Below are 19,099 nucleotides of genomic sequence, written 5' to 3'. Positions count from 1 at the left end.
TCCAATTTAATAATATCCTTTCTGTAACAGAACTGCATGCAGAACCCCAAAAGCAACGTCACCAACGTTGTGTACAACTGCAACATGACGTTCAGTCCTGATGAAGGGTCCTGACACGAAACGTTGGCTCTCCTGCTCCTCTGTTGCTGCTGTGCGTTTTCCAGCTCCACACTTGATTAACTCTAACTTTCCAGCATCTGCAGTCCTCACTATCTCCAAATCCCAACTCCTGCACTCGATCATCAGATCAATGAATGCCTTCTTAACCACCCTGTGCACTTGTGACGCAACGACAGTCAGTGTATTGGGCCACATTATGAACACTCGGCGCCTCTGACCCAGAGTCATGGGCACTACCTACTGAGCCACAAGACTTTGCTGATGTAGGTTGTGCCTTTATTGAAATTAACAGCACTAGCTGCAATTCCAGCTGTAGACAAGCAGGAGGCTGGACAAACATAGCAAGTCAGGCAGCATCAGGAGGTGGAGAAGTCAACGTTTCAGGTGTAACCAGCCAACTGTGGCTCTTTGAGAGCGCTACCTGGCAAACAGCATTAAAATATATTGTGGAGCAGCCGGTGTTGGACTGGGGTGGACAAGTTTAAACATCACACAACACCAGGTTATGGTCCAACAGGTTTATTTGGAAGCACTAGCTTTCGAAGCGCCAATCCTTCATCAGGTTGCACAGACTCATCGATATGTACAGCACGAAAACGGACCCTTCAGTCCAACCCGTCCATGCTGACCAGATATTCCCAACCCAATCTAGTCTCATCTGCCAGCACCCGGCCCATATCCCTCCAAACGCTTCCTATTCATATACCCATCCAAATGCCTCTTAAATGTTGCAATTATACCAGCCTCCCCACATCCTCTGGCAGCTTATTCCATACACACACCACCCTCTACATGAAAAAGTTGCCCCTTAGGTCCCTTTTATATCTTTCCCCTCTCACCCTAAGCCTATGCCCTCTAGTTCTGGACTCCCCGATCCCAGGGAAAAGACTTTGTCTGTTTATCCTATCCATGCCCCTCATGATTTTATAAACCTCTATAAGGTCACCCCTCAGCCTCCGACGCTCCAGGGATAACAGCCCCAGCCTGTTCAGCCTCTCCCTGTAGCTCAAATCCTCCAACCCTGGAAACATCCTTGTAAATCTTTTCTGAACCTTTTCAAGTTTCACAACATCCTTCCGATAGGAAGGAGACCAGAATTGCATGCAATTTTCCAAACGTGGTCTCACCAACATCTTGTACAGCCACTATTGTAAACTTTAAGCATTTTATTTTGAAAGCAGGAGCTATAACTCTGGGAGGTGTATCCTGTGATTCGTTACAGCCCATTACAGCCCATTGTGAAGTCATAACGTAACACTGCACTCAGGGCTCATGTGCAAAACAATCTCTGCACTTAGTGACAACACAACCAAATACAATTTTTTAAAAAACTCATGGGAACCAAGCCTTTACAGACAGAGGGCAGTAAAAGCTAAAACGTTTTGATCAATCTTTTATAAAACACTGGCTCAGCATCACCCATGGTTTTGCTTTTAGTTCAAGCCATCACAATTTAATAAGTGGACGTTTTACAGAGGGGACAGAGCAAATTTGCAGCAATAATGCCAGGAATCAGGGACTGCTCATAGTGACTGGGGAAGCCAGGATTGTTCCTTTAAAGCAAAGCTTAATCCTTGTTTCTCCATTCTATCCATGTACCGGGAGTCCCTCCCTCCTGCACCACTGTCATGGCCTCACGTCCTTCCCAAAGTTATGTTGCCCATAACTGGACTAGCAGAGAGGTAATGGCTGAGTGGTATTATCACTGGACCATTACTCTAGAGACCCAAGTAATGTTCTGTGGGCGTGGGTTTGAACGTTGGAATTTAACTTCAATAAAAATCTAGAACTAAGAGTCGAATAATGACCATGAGTTGACTGTTGGAAAACCCCATCTGGATCACTAACACCCTTTCGGGAAGGAAACTGCCATCCTTACCAGGTCTGGCCTACATGTGACTCCAGACCCACAGCCAATGTGGTTGGTTCTTTACTGACCTCTGGGCAATAAATGCAGGCTCTCATCCTGTGAATGAATAAAAAATAAATATTTCAGCTCAGGCTGGGCCAGTGTTTTATAAAGACTCAGTCTAGTTTTCTCACTCCTACTCTGTGCCTCATTTTATAAAGCCCAGGATCTTACAAGTTTCCTTGACATGCCCTGTCATCTTTAATAACTGTGATCCCAGGTCTCTGTATTCATGCCCTTGTTTAGAATGGCTCCTACCTCTCCACATTCTACCTTCCCTTCTTTGTGCATATGTCCTGCTGAGGAAAGATTCCAGAGGTCACTGTGTTTTTCCTTGCACCTATTAAAACTCTCGCAAGGACATTAAATAAAGGGAAACAGCATTTTATACTGTTTGAGAGGAGAGTGTCAAGTGAACTCTGATTGACAGAGACATTGCCGTGGAGAATACACCAGTTAGATGATGACTGACAGTTAACTGCCGAGCTTTGTTTAAATTTGAACCAGGGAAAATCGGTCCAGATATTGCCATGAGGATAAACCAGAGGACGGCTGTCAGCTAAATAAAAAACAAAACAAGTGCGGACGCTGGAAATCAGAAACAAAAGCAGAAATTGCTGGCAAAGCTCATCAGGTCTGGCATCATCTCTGGAGAGAAATCAGAGTTAATGTTTCAGGGCCAGCGAGCCTTCCTCTGAACTGATGGTCGCTCAGTAAAGGTTGTTCATGCAGAAGAGAAGGTGGGAGGAGGGATTAAGGAGTAAATGATAGGTGGAGAAACAGCCCAAAGACACAGCAGAACAGTAGAACAGACAAAGGAGCAGATAACAATCAATCTAAGAAAACGAATAACTGTCAGTGGTTAACAATTGGTGGTGCTCAATAGCAGACCATGTGATAACAAGGCCTGGTGTGTGTGGGTAAGGACATGGGAAAGGAGCTTCAACCCCCAACATTGTTGAGCTCAATATTGAGTGCAGTAGGCTGCGGAGTTCTCATGGCTGTCAACTATTTTGTGAGGCAGAAAAAGGTGCAAAGTATCTGCATATCCTTTCTGTCTGCACAGAAGAAGCTCAGGAAAATTAGATATTCTAGCTAGCAGGATGTCAGATAATGCAAATGTTGTGAAATACCTCATGGGAGAACTGGGCTTGCCATTAGTTTGTGGTTTGGAATCCTCATTGGATTTCTCTTCTGATAGGTCCCCAGGGCTGGTTGCAGTCTGACTGTGGTAGATTACTGAGAAACACCATCGAGGCAGCCCATCTCCCTCATGTACAGAGTGTTGCTGCTGTCCTCGAGGAGTCAAGCACATAACTGATAGCACTGTCACTGCACTATAGATAATCCATCATTGATCACCCACAGACCAGAATAACTGCTGAAATTAAGTGAGTCTTGCAATTGCAACAATTTCATAAAATTTTGTGGCTTAAGCTCATTCAGAGGGCCATTAGATGCAACACAGTCATTGAGGCACAGAAACAGGCCTTTTGGTCCAACTCATCCATGCCAACCAGATATCCCAATCTGACCTAGTCCCATTTGCCAGCATTTGGCCCATATCCCTCTAAAAGCCTTTCTATTCATATATCCAGATGCCTTTTAAATGTTGCAATTGTACCAGCCTCCACCACTTCCTCTGGCAGCTCATTCCATACACGTATCCCTTCTGCGTGAAAAAGTTGCCCCTTAGGTCTCTTTTATATCTTTCCCCACTCACCCTAAATCTATGTCCTCTAGCTTTGGATTCCCCCACCCCAGGGAAAAGACCTTGTCAATTTACACTATCCACACGTCTCATGATCTTATAAACCTCTATAAGGTCACCCCTCAGCCTCCAACGCTCCAGGGAAAACAGCCCAAGCCTATTCAACCTCTCCCTATAGTTCAGACCCTCCAACCCTGGCAACATCCTTGTAAATCTTTTCTGCACTCTCTCAAGTTAACAGCATTATTACAGAATTGTATTACAAAAGTTGTCTCACCAATGCCCTGTAAGTCAGTTATACAAAACATGAAGGAGGATCCTGAGTAGGCCACTCAGCCCTTCAATCCTGCTATGCCATTCAATAAAAAGAAGGCTGATCTGATTTTAACCTCAACTCTACATTCCGGCTCCCAGATAATCTTTTATCCCTGTGAATCAAGAACTTATAGAACATAGAACATAGAACATAGAAGAATACAGCGCAGTACAGGCCCTTCGGCCCTCGATGTTGCGCCGATCCAAGCCCACCTAACCTACACTAGCCCACTATCCTCCATATGCCTATCCAATGCCCACTTAAATGTCCATAATGAGGGAGAGTCCACCACTGCTACTGGCAGGGCATTCCATGAACTCACGACTCGCTGAGTAAAGAACCTACCCCTAACATCTGTCCTATACCTACCACCCCTTAATTTAAAGCTATGCCCCTTGTAATAGCTGACTCCATACGTGGAAAAAGATTCTCACTGTCAACCCTATCTAACCCCCTAATCATCTTGTACACCTCTATCAAGTCACCCCTAAACCTTCTTTTCTCCAATGAAAACAACCCCAAGTGCCTCAGCCTTTCCTCATACGATCTTCCTACCATACATGGCAACATCCTGGTAAACCTCCTCTGCACCCGTTCCAGTGCCTCCACATCCTTCCTATAGTATGGCGACCAAAACTGCACACAATACTCCAGATGTGGCCGCACCAGAGTCTTATACAACTGCAACATGACCTCAGTACTCCGGAACTCAATTCCTCTACCAATAAAAACCAGTATGCCATATGCCTTCTTCACCGCACTATTTACCTGGGTGGCAACTTTCAAAGATCTGTGTACATGGACACCAAGATCCCTCTGCTCATCCACTCTACCAAGTATCCGACCATTAGCCCAGTACCCCATCTTTATCTACCTCTGCCTTAGAATAGTTGAAGATTTTGCATCTTTTGTGGAACAAAATTCTAAAGACTCACAACCTCCTGAGAGAATCCTTGTTTCCTCATCTCTCGTTTAAATGGGCAACCCTTAATTTTAAACAATGACCCCCTAATTCTAGATTTTCCCACAAGAGGAAACATACTTTCCACATCCACAACCTCTCAGGATTTTATATGTTTCAATTCAGTCACTTCTGACCCTTCTAAACTCCAGAGGACCCAGGCCCCAGCCCTGTCAATCCATTCACTTCATATTAACATTAACACATTAACATCCTTCTGTAAGTATAGTGATCAGTGTTGTGCACAGTGCTTTGGATGCTGACATCTACTATAGGGGTTGCCCCCATCCAGGCGAGTGGGGTGTATTCTATCACACTCCTGCCTTTCACCTTGCAGATGGTGGACAGGCTTTGGGATGTCAGGGGGTGAGTTACTTACCACAGTATTCCTAGCCTCTGACCTGCTCTTGTAGCCATTGTATTTATGAGACTAGTCCATATCATTTTCTGGTTACTGGTAATTCCTGATGAAGGGCTTATGCCCGAAACGTCGATTCTCCTGTTCCCTGGATGCTGCCTGACCTGCTGCGCTTTTCCAGCAACACATTTTCAGCTGTATGAGTTGGCCTCACTTTGGGAGACACCAACAAACACTAACCTTGCCAGTGACCTCTACATTGCAGGAAATAATTCAAAAATAGGTAAGATTATTTTTTCAAAAACACCTTTGCACTCTTCAAACGGATCTTGATGTGATTTGATCTGACACTGTGCCAGGATTGCACCGCAGGACCAATTCAGTTTCAGAGCTCCCGGTCTACAATGAGAGATAGTTTCAGGCTCCACACCTTTGGATGACTCACAGACTTGAGCTTCCTTTGATCTCTTTTTAAAGCCAGTAGAACAAAAACAGATCCTTGTGCAATACCTGACTGACAGTGCGGGGGATTGGGCGAGCACATCTGTATTAGTCTGAGGGAAGGACTTCAGGAAGGGTATGTTATGGCATGAGGACATCACAAAGAGCTTCACGGTCAATTACTGCTGAATGTTTCTCCAGTGTAAACAGTCGGGAGAAGCCACTTACACAAAGCAACTGGTCACATGACGAGAGACGCTGAGGATCTTGGCTGAACGAAGCAGACCAGTCTCATGGCTCAGTAACTCTGTTGCATCTCAGATTCAGGTCAGGGCTTGTTACCACTGAATCCTGGCTGATTTCTCTCAGTGCAGCTGGAGGGAGTGCTTTCCAAATACACTGACTGCACGTGGGCATCACCAGCTGGGCCAACAGTTATTGCTTATTTCCAGTTACCCTTGAGAGAGTGGTGAGCTACCTTCTGTAAACAGTCTCTGCTCTCTCTCTCTCTCTGCAATGCATTCACACCTTTCCCATAATGTATCCACAGCTGTACACAAAACCTCAGCTGAGGTCTAACAAGTGTCTCGTGCATGTTCAACATTGCCTCCTTCCTCCTGTAATCCAGCAATAAAGTTAAGGGTGCTCAATGTTTTCTTCACTGATTTATCCACCCGTCCCACCACCTTCCTTTGGTTTTTACTGACTTTGGGACAGTGAGGGGGGGGGAGCGGGAGTGGGGCAATCTCTGGCTACCCAGTATTCATTGCCCATCTTTAGCTGCCCTTAATCTGAGTGGCTTGCAAGGCCATTTCTGAGGCCCCTTTGAGAATCAACCTGCTCTGAATCTGGAGTCACATGTAGGCTAGACCAGGTAAGGACAAAAGATTTCCTTCCCTAAAGGACTTCAATGAACCAGGTGGAGTTTTCCAACAATCAGCAATGGATTCATGATCATCAATAGATTTTTAATTGCTGATCTTTGTTTTTAATCACCTTGGTGAGGTTTGAACCCTGAATATTACCTGCGTTACTGGATTAATAATCTTGCAAAAATGCTGTTAATACATCGCCTCCCGTGATCTACACACATATACACCCAGGTCCCTGCCGTCCTGTGCTCTCTACAGAATTGTATCACCTATTTTAATTTGTTTACTATCAAAGTATATCGCCCATTAATTCTCTGACGTTCAGGTCAGATGATGGCACCTCCGCCAGTGTCTCACACTCTCAGTGTGTGTTAATCGAGATTGTGATCGCCATTCTATAATCAGGCTTTGAATCTTGCCTTTCTGCATGGGAATCGAGTGCAGTCTGCTCAGACAAACCGCAACGGCTACAGTTTACTGGAAAACAACTCAGTCAAGAACAATTATAATTCTAACTCAAAGAGTTGGAACATGTCGTGGTGTGGTGTGAGAAGAAACAAGTTCTGGCTTGAACAAAGAAACAAACTGATGAGGCAGCATCTAGATCAAACCACAAGGAGATCTTAGAGCCACTTAGTCAATGTATTGCCCAAGAGTCTTGTTCTAAGGAACACCTTAAAGTAAGTGGAATTGGAGAGGTTGACCTTATCGAGGTTTATAAAATCATGAGAGGCATGGATGGGATAAATAGACAAAGTCTTTTCCCTGGGGTGAGCAAGTCCAAAACTAGAGGGCATAGGTTTAGGGTGAGAGGGGAAAGATATAAAAGAGACCTAAGGAGCAACTTTTTCACGCAGAGGGTGGTGCGTGTATGGAATGAGCTGCCAGAGGAAGTAGTGGAGGCTGGTACAATTGCAACGTTTAAGAGGCATTTGGATGGGTATCTGAATAGGAAGGGTTTGGAGGGATATGGGCAGGGTGCTGTCAGGTGGGACTAGATTGGGTTGGGATATCAGGTCGGCATGGACAGGTTGGACCGAAAGGTCTGTTTCCATGCTGTACAACTCTGTGACTATGACTAGGTTTAGGGAGAATATTGCACAGCAAGGGCTCTCAGGTGGTGAACTCAAAGATGGTTTAGGATTCAAAATTTGAGGAGCAGAGAGATCCTCCAAGGACTGTAAATCTGAAAGAAATTACAGAGATGAGGAGCAGTGGGGTCTGATGAACATCAGTTCCAACATCACTTTTGGAACTTGGATTTTGGAATAAAGACAGATGAGTATGGAGCTTTAGTTGAGAAGAGAGTTTGGACAGATGGGGCAGAGAGGTTGTTGTTTCCCTTAGAGCAAAGCAGACTGACGTGGTCATGATTGAGATGGAGAAAATTCTGAGGGATATAGGGCAGACAGGAAGGATCATTCCCCCTTGATAAGGGAATCAATGACCAGGAGCATAGATTTAAGGGAAGGGACAGGAGGTTTATAGGGGAAGTGAAGAAGGATTCTTCACCCAGAGGATGATGGAGAATATGGACCTCACTGCCTGTGGGGCAGGAACCCTCAGAGCGTTGAAAACGGATTTAGATATGCCCTTGTGATTCCAAGGCTCTGGGCCAAATGCTGGGAAATGGGATTAGAACAGTTAGGTGGCTGTTTGTGACGCGTGAAGTTTGATGGGCCAAATAGCCTTTCCCTGTGCTATAGACCTCTATGACTCTATATTAATTGCTTCTTTAAGGATTATTTTAAAAATAAAAATAAGGTTAACAGGTCCTTCTGTGTCAGTAGTCTAAATCCAACATTTGCCAGAAGAAAGGTAACAGTAAATCAGGCCATACCAAACCTCCTAAGAGGAACCCCTACTCTACATTTTCCATGGTTAATCCATCTAGCCTGGACAGCTTTGGACGATGGGAAGAAACTGGAGCAGCCGGAGAAAACCCGAGCAGACACAGGGAGAATGTACAAACTCCACACAGATGATTGCCTGAGGCTAGAATCAAATCTGGGTCCTTGGTGCTGTGAGGCAGCAGTGCTCACTACTGAGCCACCGTAGAAAGATGCTTCTGTTAATGGGTTTATGGCATGTAGGGGAAACACGTAAGATATAAAACTGTGCTTTCAGTTCAGAAGAATCTGTGATGAGAAATATATATGCATTTTCAACTTGGTTCTAAAGATTTCAGTGTTCAGTGTAGAAACAGGTTTAGTTTCCCTTTTAGAAGGTTTTCAGGACAACTGAGAGAGCAGTTATCTCAGAAGAAGGGCTTGGTTTGTCAAACTTCTAAACCAGGAGAGTCTGGGTCAAAATCTGCATTTTCTTTGGCACTGAGAAAATTCAAGCTCTCAGGTTTGCGGAAAAGGTCAGAAACTCAAAGAGTTGAGGTGTCCTATGAAATTTGGAGGTTCAGGAGCTTAGCTCTTTAAAATGCCATGAACGGGTGCAGAAAATGCTCAGAAAGGCTAATAGAATGCAGGCCTTCATATCCAAAGGGCTGGAGTATAGGGATTGCAGATGTTATGCTGCAGTTATACAAACCCTAGTTAGACCTTACTTAGAGTACTGGGCACCACACCGAAGGAAGGATGCTTTGGCCCTGGAAGGAGTTCAACACAAGTTCACAAGGATGATGCTTGGACTTCACGGGTTAGGTTTCGAGGAGATATATGATAATTAGGCCTTTATTCCTTAGAATTTAGATGGTTACAGGGTGATCTAATCAAGGTTTTCAGGATATTAAGATGGAAAGACAGAGTAGATAATGATAAATTATTTCCATTGGTTGAAGTTTCTAGAACCAGAGGCATAATGTGAGAATTAGGGCCAGATCACTCAGGAGACATGTTCGAAAGCACTTTGACATGCAAACATTAGTAAATGTTTGGAATCCTCTTCCTCAAACAGCAGGTGATGTTAATTCAACTGTTAAATTTAACTCTGATATAAACAAATTTTTATTAAGCAAGGGTATCGAGGGATATGGCCCAAGGCAGGGATATGGAGTTAGGCCACAGATCTCCCATGATCTTATCCAATGGCGGAAGAGACACAACTGGCCTCCTTCTGTGTTGTTACAATTCTGTGATGATCAGGAAGTTTGCAGACAATGTAAAAATTGGCCGCTTGGGAGATAGTGAAAAGAGAAACAGCAGGAAGGTATCGATGGATTGGTCAGGTGGGAAGGCACGTGGAATTCAATCCTGAGAAGTACAAGGTGATGCATTTGGGAAGGTCAACCAAGTGAAGGATAGCTCAATAAATGGGAGATTACTGAGAGGTGTAGAGGGAGTGAGGGACCTTGGAGTGAAGGTTCACAGGTTGCTGGAGGGAGCAGGACGGAATGATAAGGTGGTTCCGAAGGCACACGGAATCCTTTCCTTTTTGACCCAAGGTACAGCATATAAGAGCAGGGAGGTTATACTGGAACTGTACACATCGCTAGTTAGACCACAATCTGAGCACTGTGCACAGTTCAGGTCACCTCTTTCCAGGGAGGATGTGATTACACTGGAGAGGGGACAGAGGGGAATTCCCAGGATACTGCCTGGAAACCTGCAGCTCTGAGGAAAGATTGAACAGACTGGGGATGGTCCCCTTGGAACACAGGAGTCCGAGGGGAGACTTGATTGAGGCGGACCAAATAGTGAGGGACCTGGAGACAGTGGCTAGGAGGAACCTATTTATATTAGCAGAGACTTCAGTGTCGAGGAGACGTAGATTAAAGTGATTGGTGGAAAGATTGGAGGGGTGGGAATGAAGAAATACTTTTTACCCAGTGGGTGGTAGGGATCTGGAAACATTCAGTGCCTGAAAGGGGAACAGAGGCAGAAATCCTCGATGTGTTGAAAAGGTGTCTGTTTTTTAGTACCTCAACTGAGGTAACCTGCAGGACAACAGACCAAATATTGGAAAGTGCAATTAGTCACCGTCACTCGTTTCTCAGCCAACATGGAGATGATGAGCCAAATGGCCTTTCAATGCACCATAAACATCCTATGAAGGTATTAACTTACTATGACACCCGTCTTCACTCTATAGGGGCTGCGAGGATCACAAGATCTAGAGAAAAATACAGTTCAGCATGATCAAATTAAAAATCACACAACCCCAGGTTACAGTCGAACAGGTTTATTTGGAAGCACTAGCTTTTGGAGCGATACCTGTTGGAGTCTGACCTGGTGTTTTGTGATTTTTAGCCTTGTCCACCCCAGTCTAACCCTGGCTCCTCCACATCATGATCAAATTCCTGAGTGAAGGATATACCTCTCTCCCTATTTTGTTATTTTTCCATCTGTATGGTATTGTAAAGAAACATTTTAAAGGGCCTTTTACACATTCCTTTTCCGAAAGTTCATTGAATAGCAAATAATATAATGTTCAAGAGCTCACAATATTTAATTGTCAAGCGCAGTATTCTCAGGTGTGTCAACAAGAAGTCTCTTTTGTTAATGGTATCAAATTAAAGGATCAGATTATCATCTGACAATATGAGGCAAGGAGAGCCACTCCCTGGTGTGTGCTGGTTGTTGTCATGGAGAATGTGTCAGATTGCCCTTGGTGAAACAGTAAACACTGACTCATCTCCTGTAGAATCAATAGAATGGGGCTGGACCAATCAATGAGAGCAAGGAATATTCCCAGCCTCCGGGAACACCTCCTGTTCATGGGGTGAACATTTAGGGGAGAAAGGCAGACGGCCAGCAACCTGAAGTGTTCCCATCTCATGCAAATGAGTCAGCCATTCAGCCCTTCAAGCCTGCTCTCTCACTCAATACGATCATGCCTGACCATCAAACTCAGTCCCCTGTTCCCACTCTCTCCCCATACCCTTTAGCGTTAAGAACTATATCTAACTCCTTGAAACCATTCGATGTTTTGGTCTCACTTGCTTTCTGTGGCAGAGAATTCCACAGCCTCCCCACTCTCTGGGTGAAGACATTTCTCCTCATTTCAGCCCGAAATGGCCTATCCTATATCCTGAGATTGTAGCCATCATGCCCCCTCCAAACCTCCCCCACCACCACCACCATCACCACCACCACCAACTTCCCAGTTCTTCCCAGTCACTGGGACCATGATTGTAGCTTCATCTCCAATTTCCTGTCTCCTCCATTCTCTCCCTTGTCAATCCAGAATGTCTCTAACTCTGCTGTAAGTATTGTCAATAACCCAGCCTTCACTGCTGTCCAGGGAAGAGAATTCCATAGGTTCACAACCTAGTGAGGAAAGCATTTATCTCATTCCCTTCTTAAATGAGTCCCTTTCTTGTTTCAGTGGATTTACAAATTCTAGACCTCCCTTCCCATATAGAGTCATGAATTCATGCAGCACAGAAACAGACTCTTCAGTCCAACACATCCACACTGACCAAGATATCCAAACTAAACTAGACCCATTTGCCTGTGTTTGGTCCATATCCCGGTAAACTTGTCATGTACCTGACCAAATGTTTGTTAAATCTTGTAACTGAACCAGCATCTACCACTTCCTCTGGCAGTTCATTCCACCCTAGTAAATCTTTCACCTTAAAAATATGCCCTCTGCTTTTGAACTCCCCCACCCGAGGGAAAATACTTTTTCTATTCACTTCATCTATAAACCTCTATAAGGTCATCCAACCTCCTACACTCCAGGGGAAAAGGTCCCAGCCTATCAAGCCTCTCCTTATAACTCAAACCCTTCAGTCCTGGAAACATTCTGGTAAATCTCTCCAACTGAATAATATCCTCCCTGTAACAGGGCGACCAGAACCGGACACAGTATTCCAAAAGAGGCCACGATTTTCATGCAAATTTCAGGACATGAGGAAGCAAAGTTTGAGTGTCCAGTCACTTCCCCTCATATGTTTCAACGAGATAGTCTTGCATTCCTCTAAACTCCAATTAATCTCGGCCTAGTTCTGAAGAAAAATGATACCCGACTTGAAACGTTAATTCTTTTCTCTCTCCATGGACGCTGCAAAACCTGCTGTGTCAATCCAGCATTTGCTGCTGTTATTTCAAGGCTCCCAGCTCCTGCAGTTGTTTGTTTGTATTTGAAGTATATAACCGTGGAATGTCCAGCCTTTCCAGATGAACACATCCCACCCACCCCCACCCCCCCACCCCCATCCCATGAATCCTTTCAGATTTTCCCAGCAACATTTTACAAAGCTGACAGCTACATCATTTGACGTTTAAATGGAAAACATCCAATGATATTCTAACTTGTAACCCACACGAGATGTTGAAATGAGTCCAAATTCCACCATCTGCCACAACAAGGTTCCAACCCAGGTCCCCAGATCATTACCAGGCTCTCTGCATTAATAGCCTAGTGACAATACCACTAGGCCATTGCCATCATTCACTGAGGGCTCTACTTCTGAACAAGGAGGCAAATTCCTAACTGCCTCCTCCTATAAAACTGAGCCAGCTGGTGTCTGATAACATCAAAATCCAAATTCTCAAGCGATAACATATGGATCAAGTAGATGCGTTCTGTCAGGTATGCACAAGAATTACTTTTAGGGAGAGGTCAGAAAGTAATTTGGAACAGTGAACTAAAGATATCGTTTCTAAGAAGGCTTGTGATTAGGGCTAATTTAAGAAGTGCACTGATACCACAAGAATCAGTTTTCATAAAATCGCCACAATCCCAGAGGACCATATCGAGATTGTAATGAGGTCAGCCAGGTAGACCTTATGGAATATGAGTTCCCTGATTGGGGCTAATCTGGTCCAATCAGAGAGCCCTGGCTGACAGCTAAAACTAGGATTAATAGACATCCTGTGCAGTCTGAGGGAGCTGGATCAGTGTCAAGGACTCTCCATCTGTAAATGAAGGGTCGCTGGGTGACAGGATACCGGCCTCTGTGGAGTTATGTCAGCGGCGATGAGAGACAAACACGCTCCTGAAGAGATTCATTCATAACAGCTGCCTTTGAGTGGAGTAAGCATCTCTGGCATCATGCTTGACTCATTTGATCTTGCTTTCCAATATGCAGGAAGAACGTATTGTTTTTCCAGGCAAATGACATTGGAGAGATGTAAAGCGACGAGTAATTCTCCGGACAGCTTGTGGACCCACAGCTTTCCCTGAGGCATCAGATACTAGAACCTTTCCAGAATTGAAGAATGCAGTTAAGGAATATTACCATCCCAACCCTCCTCTAATTCTAAGATGCTATCATTTCTACGGGGAGAATGCGGGTAAGTGGAGTTGAAATGCCCATCAGCCATGATTGAATGGCGGAGTGGACTCGATGGGCCGAATGGCCTTACTTCCGCTCCTATGTCTTATGGTCTTATGGTCTTATTTTTACTCAGCAATTTGAGAATCAGGGAATTCATGTCGGGATTTCTAACAAGGTTAAGACGACTGGTAGAGGCAACTGGTCTTTGGTTTAACCCTTAATGAGATGCTGAGAGACCGTTTAGTATGTGGTATTAATGACATATCCATGCAAAAGTACCCACTAGCTGATGCAGCATCTCAGGAGCAGGAAATTCAACATTTCAGGTTGGAGCCCTTCATCAGTGGCTGATTTTCCTGCTCCTTGGATGCTGCCTGACCTGCTGTGCTTTTCCAGCAACGCATTCTCAACTCTGATTTCCAGCATCTGCAGACCTCACTGTCACCCACTAGCTGATGCCCAACTGGACTTCAAACAGGCGCTGCAATTGGCTTTAACACTGGAAAATGCAACAAGTGTTTCTGGGTATCCTGATGGAAGTGGACACCCTCCCCAGTCCAACTGAGCTTGAGGAACACCACTTAAATAAAGGCAATTGCATAACCTCACTCAGACCCTATCCTGAGCAAAAGGACACTCGGTCAGCCCCCAGCAAAACCCCAAAACAAAGCCAAGCCCCAGCCAAACGGTTGAAGATTTCTTCATGACCTGGGCCAGTTCGCCATTGCAGTTGCAGCCAGTGTGCGGAATCAAGACAGCAAGAGAGTCCCACTAGACCTAAGTGGAGTAAGAGAACACGTAGGCCGGTATCCAGGAGAGTGCATACCCTGGAAAACTCACCTACATCTGGTTTGGAACTGTTGCATCGCTGAGCAACATCCACACGAAAACCAATCAAAATAAACATCTGGTTAAATGGTCACCCGGTTCACAAGGTCGACATCTGGCTTGGCCGTTTCAGTGATCACAGAAACAGCCTTTAACTAAATTCACTCTGGACTCCAACCCTTAAGTTTGCTCAAGACTTTGGCTAGACTGAGAACCTACACTGAGAACCCTTTGCAGATTAAGGGGACAACTTCAGCTCGGGTCTCTTAATAGAAGCAGCTGGTTGAGTTATCACTGATTGTAGTAAGAAGTTCAGGCCCAAGCTTGATGGGGTGAAATTGGTTGACAAAGAGGTACCCAGATTGGCTCGACATTTTTCGATTAGAAAATGGCTGCCTGAGTGAAGTTCTAATTAAATACCTGGAACTGTTTCAGGAAGGTCCAGGGGCTATCACAGGAGCTGAGGCCACCTTACATGTTGACCAGGAAGCAACTTCATGATTTACAATGCCTGCACAATGCCATTTTCCTTATGGACAAAACTAGACACTGAAATCAGGTGAATTGAAAGCAAAAGAATCATCAAACCAGCCCAGTTGCAGAATGGACAGCACCAGTCATACCAATTGTGAAGCCATTGGGTCAGTTACACTTTTTGCAGCTGGATAAATACCCAATCCCTCGCATAAAGGATTTGTACGCAAAACTAGCAAGAGGGGCTGTGCTTCACAAAGTTGGACTATGAGCCAATGCTACTTGCAATTGAGGATTCCCAGAGTATGCTGCAGTTTTACAAGGTCTACCTCAGGTCGACCTTTATCTGGATGACCTGCTAATAACGGGGAAGACCAATAAGGAGTCCTTACAGAACTTGGACATAGTCCTTAGACCTTTCTCCCAGACAAGTGTATGCCTTAGAAGGGAAAAATATGCTTCCCAGGGTCCCCACCTGTTGGAAGATAAAGCGAGAGTGATCAAAGGTGCCCGGCTCCCATATTAGTATCAGACCTTAGCTCTTTTCTGGTGAATTATTACGGAAAGTTCATACATAACCGTGCCTGCATCCTGGTACCATTGGGTCAACTCTTAAGCAAGGGTCAGCCTTGGAAATGGTCATGTGGCCAAACCCTAGCTCTCAGGGAAGTGAAGAAACAGCTATCATCCTCTCCGACATTGGCACACATCATCCCAAGCGAGACCAGGTGTTGACATGTGATGCCGCCCCATTGAGGAACACTCAATAGCGTATGCATCCAGGACTTTGGCTAATGCGGAGCCCAGATAGTGAAGGAAGGTTTGCCGGTCAAATTCGGAGGCAGGGAATTCCACCTAAGACCTTTATGGATGTGAATTTTTTAACAATAACGGACCACAAATCCCTGCTAGGTCTGCTTGAAAAGGACAAGGTAGCGCCATCCATAGCTTCAGGCTAAAGCAGCGGTGGGCTCGAATATTAAGTGCATATAATTACAAATTGGGACATTGTCTGCGAGGCCAAGTAGCAAATGCGGATGTGTTGATCCACCTCCCATTGGCAGACACACCATCAGTGGTGCCATTATGGGAAGAGTCCGTAATAGTTTTAAATTTTCTTGACACACTCCCAGTCACAGCTGACAACATCAGACTTTGGATGCAGAAAGATCTGGTCCTGGCGAAACTGAAACAGCCAGTGTTGATGGGGAAAACCAAACAGCTATCACAGACAGAATTAAAACCGTTTTGGACCCAGAGAGACCTGATCACAGGAGAGGATGGCATATTATTATAGGGACCAAGCAAAGATGGCCGCCAGATATTGGCTGAACTCACCATAGAGTCATGGAGATGTACAGCACAGAAACAGACTCTTCAGTCTAACTCACCCGTGCCAACCCAAATATTCTAAATTAATCTCATCTCATTTGTCAGCACTTGCCCCATATCCCTCTAACCCCTTCCTATTCATATACCCATCCAAATGCCTTTAAATGTTGTAATTATACCAGCCTCCACCACTTCTTCTGGCAGCTCATTCCAGACACGCACCACCCTGTGTGTGAAAAAGTTGCCCCTTAGGTCCCTTTTTAAATCTTTCCCCTCTCACCTCAAACCTATGCCCTCTAGTTCTGAACTCCCCCATCCCCAGGGAAAATACCTTGTCTATTTATCCTATCCATGCCCCTCATGACTTTATAAACCTCTATAAGGTCACCCCACCCCTCAGCCTCCAACGCTCCAGGGAAAACAGCGTCTGCCTATAGCTCAAATCCTCCAACCCTGGCAAGATCCTTGTAAATCATTTCTGAACCCTTTCAAGTTTCACAACATCTTTCCAATAGGAAGGAGATCAGAAATAGAGCACAGTGTTTCTAAAGTGGCCTAATCAATGTCCTGTGCAGTTGCAACATGACCTCCCAGCTACTATACTCAACGCACTGACCAATGAAGGCAAGAATACCATTCTTCACTATCCTACCTACCTGTGACTCTACTTTCAAGGAGCTATGAACCTGCACTCCAAGGTCTCTTTTAGATTAGATTAGATTAGATCACTTACAGTGTGGAAACAGGCCCTTCGGCCCAACAAGTCCACACCGACCCGCCGAAGCGCAACCCACCCAGACCCATTCCCCTACATTTACCCCTTCACCTAACACTACCGGCAATTTAACTTGGCCAATTCACCTAACATGCACATTTTTGGATTGTGGGAGGAAGCCGGAGCACCCGGAGGAAACCCACGCAGACACGGGGAGAACGTGCAAACTCCACACAGTCAGTCGCCTGAGGCGGGAATTGAACCCGGGTCTCTGGCGCTGTGAGGCAGCAGTGCTTGCCACCGTGCCGCCCTCTTTGGTCAGCAACACTCCCCAGGACCTTCCCATTCAGTGTATAAGTCCTGCTAAGATTTGCCTTTCAAAAATGCAGCACCTCACATTTGCCTAAACTCCATCTGCCACTCCTCAGCCCATTGACCCATCTAATTAAGATCCTCTGTTGTAATCTCAGGTAACCCTCTTCGCTGTCCACTACACCTCCAATTTTGGTGTCATCTGCAAACTTACTAACTGTACCTCTTATGCTCGCATCCAAATCATTTATGTAAATGATGAAGAGGACCCAGCACCAATCTTTGAGGCACTGCACTGGTCACAGGCCTCCAGTCTGAAAAACAACCCTCCACCACCACTGTCTGTCTTCTACTTCTGAGCCGGTTCTGTATCCAAATGGCTAGTTCGCCCTTTATTTCATGTGATCTAGCCTAATTAATCAGTCTACCCCGAGGAACCTTGGCAAACCTCTTACTGAAGTCCAAATAGATCACATCTACCACTATGCCTTCATCAATCCTCTTCATTAAGTCTTCAAAAAACTCAATCAAGTTTGTGAGACACTATTTCCCATGCATGCCTGGTTGACTATCCTTAATGAGTCCTTGCCTTTCCTAATACATGTAAATCCTATCCCTCAGGGGATTCTCTCCAACAACTTACCCACCATTAATTCCACAAGGGATGAACTCGGATTTCACCAGTTTCCTCATTTCCCCTCCCCCCAGCCTGTCTCAGTCAAATCCATCAAATTCAGCACCGCCTTCCTAACCTGCAATCTTCTTCCCGACCTCTCCGCCCCCACCCCAGTCTGACCTATCACCCTCACCTTGACCTCTTTCCACCTATCACATTTCCGACGCCCCTCCCCCAAGTCCCTCCTCCCTATCTTTTATCTTAGCCTGCTGGACCAACTTTCCTCATTCCTGAAGAAGGGCTAATGCCCGAAACGTCGATTCTCCTGTTCCCTAGATGCTGCCTGACCTGCTGCGCTTTTCCAGCAACACATTTCCATCTACCCACCATTAATGTCAGGCTGACCAGTCTATAGTTCCATGGCTCTTCCTTACCACCTTTCTTAAACAGTGGCACCATGTTAGCCAATGTCCAGTCTTCCAGCACCTCACCTGCAGCTATCAATACAAATATCTCACAAAGTGGCCCAGTAATCACTTCCCTCGCTTCCAACAAAGTTCTAGGGTACACCTGATCATGTCCCAGGGTGTCCAAAGTGACCATGTTGGCAAGGTGTGATGTCTGGTGGCCAGGATTGGATGGGATAGGGAATTGGGAGTATTGTACCAAACCTGGGGAGGGAAATGAGGAGGAAAACAAGACTACACTAACCAAGAGGGTCAGTTTATTTCAGGGGATGAAATTTGGTGTAGGAACCACAGGAATGTCCCTGCAGGTATGGTTGATATGAGGTCAGGTCCAGGGATGTATAAAGTTCAGGTAGGTGTGATGGCCCCATACAGGCATATGGACTGAGTTCTCTGATTGGACCAGATCAACAGCCCCAATCAGGGAGTCCTGGCTGGAAGGAATATCAGAGGTTCTGTTCACTCAGAGTTGGTTGTGAGGGAGCTGGGT

The 19,099-nt window shown here is 45.3% G+C and overlaps 1 long non-coding RNA gene across 2 annotated transcripts in view; it reads right to left on the bottom strand.

Annotated features, from left to right (window-relative positions):
- LOC148150495 (uncharacterized) overlaps positions 1–5,577 on the bottom strand; it is a 113,782-nt gene extending 108,205 nt beyond the window's left edge. For both annotated transcript variants that reach the window (XR_015756867.1, XR_015756868.1), the window contains exon 1: positions 5,397–5,577. This is a non-coding gene — a long non-coding RNA (uncharacterized LOC148150495). The remainder of the gene's footprint in view (positions 1–5,396) is intronic.
- Positions 5,578–19,099: the final 13,522 nt, after the last annotated feature.

The sequence above is a fragment of the Chiloscyllium plagiosum genome, unplaced genomic scaffold (assembly GCF_037043375.1).
Source record: "Chiloscyllium plagiosum isolate Xiang-an unplaced genomic scaffold, Cpla_swu_hap1 HiC_scaffold_4, whole genome shotgun sequence".
NCBI classification, from domain to species: Eukaryota; Metazoa; Chordata; class Chondrichthyes; order Orectolobiformes; family Hemiscylliidae; genus Chiloscyllium; species Chiloscyllium plagiosum.
This window is presented reverse-complemented; position numbering and strand designations above follow the sequence as displayed.